Raw genomic sequence first — 10,283 nt, forward strand, 5'->3', positions numbered from 1 at the left:
TCTTTGCCCTAAAGACTGTCCTCAAAGGACTGTCCCTCTCTTGTGTCAAACATTAGGGACTTCTATAAAAAAAAATCCTGCTCTCCCACCACTCCCCCTTTCCTCTCCATCTATTCCATTTACTTTCCACATATAATCGAGCTCATAAGCATGACAAAAGCCTGTACACAAGAGGAACACTGCTTGTGTAAATGTGCAGCAAAGATTCTGTGGAACCAGAGCTACTCTCTGCAGAACATTTAACAAAAGGCCGAAGAGTCCGACTTGACTGGTCTTACGCTGCAGTTGCACTCATCTTTGTTCTCGTTGTTCTCTACATTGATGCACATGTGACATGTAAAGCGCTTATAAGAAACTGGCCACATAGCTTGTAGTAACTTCAAGTGTTTCTCTGAAGACGTTTGCTTATGCAGTGCTTTAGTGTCATGATTGTGTGTGTCTAAACCAGGGTGGAGAATCAAGTTTAAAATTCACCAATAAATGAATCAGTGACGGAATTTGACAGTCAATTGATCCTTTATTTCAATGGTCCCCAACCTTTTTAGCTCCACAGACCAGTTCATTATCAGACAGTATTTAAGGTGTGTGCAACTTTGTTAGTTGCATCCTGGTATTGCGTTATCAATATGAATAACACCCTCTCCTCCCCCTAATGTTCTCTGGTCAATATGGCAATGTTTAAACATGCCCTTTAAAATAAGATACACCACAAATATAAAGTGCACAAAGAATACAACTCACCATAACGGTGAATCAGTCGGAGTCCTGTGCCTGTTTCTCAGTAACAAGACAGTCCCATCTAGGGCTTCCAGAGATGTTTGTTTTTTACTCATTTTTCTGCTTGTGGGTTTGTTTTTAGCGGTAACGTATCACGTGACCTAGATAAGCGTTTTGACATGCATCAAGAGTGAGTCAAATGACCCATGGACTGGTATCAGTTCGTGGCTCAGGGGTTGGGGATCTCTGCTTTATTCTTTTTGTTTTTTTGTTGTTGTTGCTGCTTTTTTATTTATTTATTTTAATAAAACACAGTTTAAACATCAAATAGGCTACCCCTCAAATCCTGACTCCATGAGGGCTCCCAGTTTTCATACTTTAGGAAAGGCAACCTGCTCCTTGTACTCTTAAAATTGCTCCTAGTTCGACCACACCCTTGAGACCAACCCTACAAGGTGCTGGTACCCCCAGACGACACAGTCCCCAGGATCATGGAGATACTCATACCCTTCCACTACTTAAGGATGTTCCTGGTGTGGGTTGGATTTCACCTTGGCTGCCCTTTGTTTCTGATCGTGTTCAGGAAACATAAGACAGTGGCACAGGAGAAGTTTTCAGTCAGAGTTACGAAGGTGGTTATAGGAGTTTGACATTCCAGTCATGTGTTTTGTATAGAAGGCTTAAAGCTGTGTTCTTTAAGGCAAGCTGTTGATGTGCTGCAGGAATATGGGGAGCCAGGGTCACTTTTACAGGCTACCCAGTCCCAGTATAACCAAAGCGAGACCTGTGTCCACATTCTTGCAACAAATTTGAGCTTGTTCCTGGAATAGGTTGTACACTGCCAGGACTGCTCCATGTTTCTGATCCTGTTTGTGATGTTCATGGATGGAATCTCAAGGTGCATTCTTGGAGAGGAGAGTATCTGGTTTGGGAACCTAGGGATCTTATTCATGCAATTTTGTAGATATGTGTTTCTGTTAGTGCCTTTAGATGCAAACTTTGTATGCAGACATGATAGAGGAAACAAACATACTTTATTTTAAGAAGGAAAACAAAAAGCTGGTGTGACAGCAAAACTCAATGAGAATATGACATCTGAGATCACAAGGACAGACGAGGAACAAACCTGACTGTGTCATGAGAGCACAACAACAGCAACAACAATGATCCAACAGGGACTGAGTGACAAGAGACTGAATTTATAAGACTGATGAGTAGAAAATGACAAACACCTGAGAGGCGATGGGGAACAAGTGAGGTGGGCGTGGCAGGCTGACCGGAAAACTACTGAGGAGGGTGAGTAGTGACACAGAGAACACATGAGCAAAACCCACAAAGGAGAATATACAATAAAACACAGGGAACACCACAAAATTCACAAAAACAAGACTATTAAAAAAAACTTGAGCACAGAAGATACCAAAAAACAACTAAAAAATATCCAAATCCTGACAAGCTGAGCTGAGAAGCAAAATTCTTAATTTACTGCTCTGTCTACATTCCAACTCTTATCAAAATATTACTTGATAAGAAATGACATATTTTGGTTGATAATTCCCTTTATGAATAATCATTGTTATAACTGAGTTAGAATGTTATAAAACAGTAGAAAATTGTGTATTGGACTAATTTTTTTTTTTTTTCAGGAAAAACAATATCAAAATTAACTTTTGCTATTCATTTTGAATAGATTGGGGAAGGAAAACACTCCAGGCCTTATAGAACTGCTAATTTGTAAAATTTTGTACTTGGTGATCTAATCTTATTTTTGCTACAACTGCAGGTGTTGTTGACTGGAGGAAAGATTCAGAAGAATTTCAGGCTCAGCACAGAAAGCTGTATGTAATTTCTGTCTGCTTCAGCTGTGGAGCAGAATTTAAAGACTGTGGTGCAGGTTTTTCTGGGGCAGTGGCAAAAGAGGACAGCTGAGGGGCGTCTACAGTAAAACCATTGCTCCGGGGTACTGCATCCACTTTTGTGCCATGGATACAGGGTTAGTAATCTTTTCTACTGTGATGCCCACCCTCACTCACCCCTTACAATAAGTAACAACTAGCAACACCCTAATTGTACTACGTTTTGTGTTTCCAATAGATGCCATGATGACTTTTAAAAATGGATGTCCCAATAAACCCAATAAAATAATTCACAAATACATGCAATGCTGTCTTAATGTGTTTAAAGGGAATGACAAACGTGAAATCTGGAAAAGAAAGAGAATTCCGGAATTTGTCTTGTGTGCTCTGATGTGGATGTCCTGTAAAGTTTATTGGAGGTCCTGAGACAACCTTTCTGAGAACACAAAGATTTTTATCTTGCCTCTTTGGCCAAGATGGCAGTTTGAAATCAAGCTGCTTACTACAAAACCAAGATTTCTTTTTAAGACAGGCAGTCTTGATTTTTCATTGTTTTGTTGGCTAAGCGAAAAGATGGATACATGTGATCTCATCATAGAGCATGACCTCAGACCTATACCTATACCTACTGTATAGGTCTGAGGGCCAAAAGTGTGGTTATGTACTGACTCCTAAATGTGCTTGTATGCTATTTTTTTTGTACTTTTTGCTGCTCCTTTCTTTAATGTGGGAAAATCTGAAACATTGTCATGTGAACAAATGAGACAACACTATCTTTAGGTAAGTTACATCAGCTCTTTTTTAAATTGAAGGTTTCCAAGAAACAGTGTTATATCTGCTGTCAAACACAAAAAGATTCTCTTTTGCTCTTGGGTTGTAGGCTTCACCTGACACAGGTTGGTTTTAGTCTGGTCTGGGTAGAATGAAATATGAAGGCATCTGAAGCAAAACCTGCTCTCATTTGTCAAAAAGGCTGGTCTCAATTAAAGGTCATGAGTCCTCTAACAAGATAATGGCCCAAAACAAAATTTGCTCTTTATAAGGGCTCTTCTATGAGATCTGATCTATGAAAGGAGCTGAAACATGCAGTGGGAAGAATTGACCCTTAAAATCTGAGACAGCTGAGGAAGTTAACCAGAAAGCAGAAGACTTGCTCCAGTTGCAGAAATCTTACAGAAACTGAAAATCACTCATCTGCAGTGACTGCTTTAAAAGGTTGAACAAGAAAATGTGAAGTTAAGGGTAACATCCTTTGTCCCAAGGCCACTTTAAATATCTTTTTTTTTTGGTAACTTATTTTTTTTTTTCTTAAATTGAGTTTAACCATTTTCACATTATTCAACAACCAAAACAGATTTTGTTTTAATGTAATGGCTAAAAAACAAACATTTAGCCTTCCCCACTACTCTTATTTTGAAATGTAACCATAAGTTTCTGTGTTAAGAGAGGCGGAAGGAGAAGACAGAGATGACGCTAATGTCCAACCGGCTAACTGTCTGCCGTATCTACTCGCTTCTGTCTTCTGATACCATCGTCCAGTCAAGTATAGTTCCTTAGTAACGACTTGTTTTTTTTCATCCAATCAGTTGTAGTTCTTTAGTAACGCCTTGTTTGTTTCGTCCAATCAGATGTGGTTCTGAGATATGCCTTCCTGTGGGAACGCCTATTTGGTCTGCATACATACCTACTTGAGGGATGTCTGGGTTTCCCTCTTGGATCTGTTGTTCCTGTGACTTGACTTTAGTTAGGCATCAGACAATGGATGGGACTGTTTACTGCTAAAAGATGGGGCCCTATTAGTAAAAAGGCAAAATGATTTAGAGCCATTTAGAGTTATTGAAAGCCATGAGGTGATGACAAAAACTTTAAAAAGGTACATTTTATTTAAAGATGCATTTGTAGAAGATTTAGAATAACAGCAGGAGAGGGATTCTGTATTGAAAAATGGTACAGTGGAGGGTTTTTGCACAAGGATCATAACTACCACACACAGAACAGTAAGATCAGTGCACATCCACACATAGCGAGCCTCCACACCCCACCCCACCCTCACACACACATCACATACGCACACAGCAGGAGAACAGCCCTGCTGGGTCAGGTCTCAAAGATACTGAGTGAAACTGTTTAAAATGAGATCTTCTGTCTGCATACCAATTGAATAGCCTCAGGCCTCACTGTGCGTGCATGTGCATGTGTTCACACTATAAGGGACTGCCCATAGAGCAAAGAAAACTATTGATGATGTGATTTAGAAGAAGCCAGAAGACAACTATTGTTAAAGTGGCATCTGGGGTCCCTCAAGGAGCCCTGAGGGAGAGAGAGATGACCTTAGGTATGAAATTTCTTTTCACATTTTCTGGGCATGGCACTTTTTTTGAAATAAGAATATTTGACTGGAAGACAGTTTTCAAAGTGATAGAGAGAAATCACTTACTTCCTGACATAGTATTAAGGTTTTCCCACTCAATCCTGCTCATTCTGTGTGTCTACTTCATCCTGTTCAGGGTTATCTTAACAGTCTGGAGCTGAGAGGAGTGATGCACTAGGTCCATCACAAGGCTGGAGCTGCTCCATTATTTTTGTGAATTTCTATGCAGATACAAAGCTGTGTTGGATACTGGTGAGCTTTACAGACTTCAGATGCATGTGTAAATATGGAGTGCAGAGAGAGTAAAGACAGCAGCAGAGTAAGGAAATGTGGTCAGTTTGTCCTCCAGCAGTCTTAAGCAGTGTAACTAAGGGATAATTCAGGAATCCCAAGCCAACCATAAGTATAGGATTTATCAAAAGGGAAAGTTTTAAGCCTAGTTTTAAACGTAGACAGGGTGTCAGCCTCATGGACATAAACTGGAGAAGAGCCTGACAACTGAAAGCTCTGCATCCCATTCAACTTTTGGAAACTCTAGGAACCACAAGTAAACCTGCAATTGAGAACAGAGTGCTACATTTGGAAAATATGGAACAATATGAGCTTGTCAGGATTTGGGGGTTTTTGAGTTGTTTTTTTATCTTCTGTGTGTTTGAATTTCTTGTGTAATTCTGCTTCTTGTGTTTCCTATGTTTTAAATTGTATTGCCTTATTTTCTTGTATTCCCTGTGAAGAGAATGAGTAAATTTTTTGAATTTTGGGTAAAACCAGTTGACTGTACTAAATTATTAAATGCTATTTTAAAGCTATCACTTTCAACATCCACATGAATACTGAAAACCCTCCACTATTATGACTTTATCAGTATTCAATAATAAGTCAGACAAAAAGTCTGGGAATTCAGACAAAAATTGTAAATAAGGGCCTGGTGGACAATATAAAACAACAAGTGAAAGTGTTTTTTCTCATTTTTATTTTAGGTGAGAAAGCCTAAGGGTCAAAGACTCAAAATAATTATGACCTTGCGTTATTCATTAATAACTCTAAAACTGTCCCTAGGTGTGAGTGAGAACATGAATAGTTGTTTGTCTTGTTTGTCTCTACGTGTCCCTGTGATGGACTTACGGCCTGTACAGGATGACCCCCGCCTCTCACGCAGTGACTGCTGGAGATAGGCACTAGCTCCACACGACCCGGAAAGGAGAAGCAGGTAAAGAAAATGGATGGGTGGATTATTCAATAATCCCAACTGAAAAATAGCAGCTACTCCTCCACCTCAACTTGTTGTTCTAGGAACGTGGAAATTTAGATAATTAGGTGGAGTGGGATCATTTATACTAACAAAATCCTCCTGTTGTAGCCAGGTTTCTGTCCATATGATGATCAGTTATAAAACCATAAACTAACCGATTTAGAGGAGAGAGATCTTATGTTCAATAATCCACATGTAATGATTTTATTTTTCTGTTTTGGTAAAGTAACTGTTTGATTTTATAGGATTTTTATGATTTTTTTAAGCTTATTTTAGGCTGTGGGTCAGCTGACACCGTTTCAATGGGGGTTTGGGTGCGTACCAGAGGTGAAGCAGCAGAGAGGTGTGTAGAGCTATAACTCAGTTTCCTTGACAGGGCCATGGGTTATCTATAAGATAATAATAATAATCAGATACCTGAACCACCTCAACTGACTTTTTTCAATGGGGAGGAGCAGCTGCTCAACTCTAAGCTCCCCTGTAAACTCCCATGACCCCCTCAGTAACTCTGCAAGGATGAAGAACTGTGCCACAGTTTCACAACCCAGATGAAACCTATGCTGAATACTTCTGCTGTGCCACTGTCTTGGTTGGATATATCTCTCTGCTTAAGTGATTTTAGTGAGTTACAGTTTTTTCATTGGTTCAAAGAAGTGACACACTGTGTGTTTATTGTCAGTGTTGTCATAGTTCTAGCTGCAGGGATATTGTTATGTCCGGGATTCAGTCACATGCTAAGTGAGTTGCAGAAATGGAGTGTATTCTGTGACCTTGATCTGACTGGATCAGGACACCCTTACAGTTTACTGTTGTAAAACTGTTAAATCTAACTTGATGACAAGCATGAACTAATGATAAGAGAAACAGAGGGACAGACTAGTGATATTTGCTCAGTTCAAATGCCTTGTGCAAACAGCACTTTATCTGACTTATTTTAGGTGACTTTAATCATGTCTCCCATTTTTGACTCTGCCCACTGTCACTTACTGTAATATAGTACATTTGTCACTACAGATAGTACAAGTCTGGGTTTGTTTAATGCCATCACCAAGAAGGAAGGTAACTCATCTCCTCTGCCTCCCCACTGAACATTTGATTACAAACTCTGCTCCTGTTGAGACCTTTCAGTCTCAGACAGGCTGAATGAAGCTAAGGAGGCCTTAAAGGATTAGTTTTACACTGTTTTGTGGAGAGGGCTTTGTAATGCTCATGGGCAGGACGTTGATATTCTTGTACTCAACCTTGGATTACATCAGCAAGGTTCCACTGAAGAATTGTGTGGCTTTTAATACCGGAAACTAGGGTGGCATGTGGATGAAGATTAGGGAACACAAAACAGGTAAAGGAGGGTCACTGAGAATCAGCTGCAAGTAAGTAATGTCAGTAAGGTCCAAGCAGGCCTTTGAAGCATCACTAGTTATAAATACAACTTACTCTGTCCAGTTCTTACTGCAATAAGACTGCTCCCGCCCCTCATTCACACTCAGCTGTGGCCACATTTGTCCTGAACAACAAACCAAATGAAGAAGCAGAAAGTTATGATGACTGTTGGTCCAAATGCATTTAGTAGATTTTTTTTGTGTCTTCTGTTGCAGAAGAGTTTTTAGCACCTTTTTTGTGTTTGGTCTGGCTTGGACTAAAACTCAGCAGACACACTTCTGTTCAAGTCAAATTAAAAATAATGCAATACATTTCTGGTCATGTTTAAGAGACACTCTGGCTCTAAGTTAAAGGAAGGAAGCTGCTTCATTCTGCTGTTAGCTATGTTAACTTAGAGAGATTGAACTGCAGCTTCTCATCTGCCTGCACAGCCTCATGTGGTGGTGAGTTTAAAACACAGTTGCATCATTGTTTTGTTACTAAAATGATGCTTTCATAATTTAAGAGGCTTTGTGAATGTAGCCGAGTTGTTTTTGGCATTTTATTTTTTCACTAAATGTATCATTGTTTGTTAGGTTTTTTTTCCCATGTTCCACGAACGCATTACTTGTTGCACATGGCACCGCTCCACAGAGAAAGTGTTTTTCTTTTTTCCCCCCCATGGTTGGGAGAGGAGAACAGCTTTGAAACTTAAGAATTGGACGATTCATTGGTCAATTTAGTGAGCACAGAAGCAATATAAAGGGTCCAGCTTTGTGAAATGCACTAAGGGTGGACTTAATCTATGAAGAATTTCCTGGTAAGACTTTACATTTATATGTAATGTGCATTCGTGTTTTTTTCTTTCTGTGTGAACATGATGTAGACGGATGTTCGTTATTTGGAAAAAAAAAAAAACAGTCAGGAGGTGCTATTCATGTGAAATGTTGAAGCTATGAACTGCTAATGAGCGGTAAGCTGTATTAGCCGGTAAAATGTAAGCTAGCGCAGCCACGTGGGGGTGAGGTTGAGCGCCGCTGTGAATTGGCTACGAGTTAGCATAGCATCTAGCTTTCAGAGGGAATCGGTTGCATTTTGGATCATTATTATGGTACTGGGTTATAAAATTATATTGTTAACTGATTAGTCACATTGATATACAAGTGTAGAAATTACATTTTCTAAGAACTGGTTCAATTATTAAGGGTTATTTTAGTCTGGAAATACAAATGTAACCTAAGAATAATTGATTAAGTAAATTGGTTATTTTATTTGGGAAGTAAGAGTTGCTTCCACATTGTGCATGCTGTGTTTTTGTTGTTGTTGATAGAATCTGGTTCTGAAGACTGAGTTGAAATGCCTGAGGACTGGATGCCGGAAGTATCTACACAGGATGATCCATGCATCACCACCTGTTCCTAGGAGGGTGGTAGGACCTGAAAGGATCTCTTTGCTTCTTTTTCCTTCCTTCTACTTGGGATTACAATTTTTGGGGGGTCAGGCCTGATTCCATCAAGTAACTCTATTCAACAAAACTCCAGGACAAATGGACCTTAAGTGTGAAAATGGACATGGACAACAAATTCAATGGACATTAAAAGAACTGAAATGAACTAAATAGTTGATGGGAATTGAGGGAAACTAGGGGAAATTTTGTTTGTTTTTTTTTGTTCTGCCAATGTTTGTGACACATTTAAGTGTTCAATAATAACTTTTGTTTAAGGCATAACCTGTCAGGCTTAATTTCTTATAATATATTGCCTAATTATCTAAGAGCTTGAGTGTGTTTATTGTGGGTAAGGGTATTCCTGTCCTTTAAATCTTCTTAAATCTCATTACAAACCCAATAGAAGTGACCCTATTTGTGAAAGATTTAGACTAGTTATTTTGACAGCTTATCTATAGGTATAGAGGCATCCTGGGCCATTTGATTCACAAGAAGGGTTACACAATAGTGGCGAGCCAGCCACGAGATTGGTTGTCGACTTGTAATCTTTAACCTACATAACACACAGTTATTTACCACAGGAAATGGATCTTTGTGAGCAGTTTGGGGTAAATAGCCAAAGAACCCTGTACATTACAGGTGTCGAGGCAAGCAGTACTGATTATGACATTTTTAATGTTTTCGATGTTAATGGTAAGATATCTGGAATCATTAGGGTTCCAGACGAACTACATCAGCCTAAAGGCAGAACACATTTAGTGTATGACACTGACCAGGCTATTGAAAAGATAAATCCTGCGACCTTAGGGGAGCTGCGAAGCCCTGTAGACCCTGCAGCAAAATGGTCCTCAAGGGCCATAAGGGATATAGTTCAGGAAAAGGCAAGCAAAGAGTTAGCCCGCCGGTACCTGAGCGAACTTGAGTTTGTTTGGGGTAGTCAGGGACGTGCAGTCAGGGGAGGCAGATGAGGCAGAGCCTCCCCTGTAATCATGACAAGAAAAAAAAAATGATAACATAAAATGAATATTAATATTTGTCCACTGATCTTTATGTATGAGTAATTTTCGAACATTTTTATGGTCTAAATCGCATTTTTATAGTCAAAATCACTGAAATTGCATATTTCCTGTTCAAATGCAAGGGTGAAATGCGAGGTGCGGCAGCAATGAGCCGAGCTTCACCTCTGATTGTGCAATCCATCACAAACTGGGTTGATACATGCAATTGGCCCATGCCTGTAGCCGTATCGCTGCATGTCGCCAATATAATGGTTTATATACC

Source organism: Kryptolebias marmoratus, linkage group LG21 (genome assembly GCF_001649575.2).
Source record: "Kryptolebias marmoratus isolate JLee-2015 linkage group LG21, ASM164957v2, whole genome shotgun sequence".
In the NCBI taxonomy this organism is placed as follows: domain Eukaryota; kingdom Metazoa; phylum Chordata; class Actinopteri; order Cyprinodontiformes; family Rivulidae; genus Kryptolebias; species Kryptolebias marmoratus.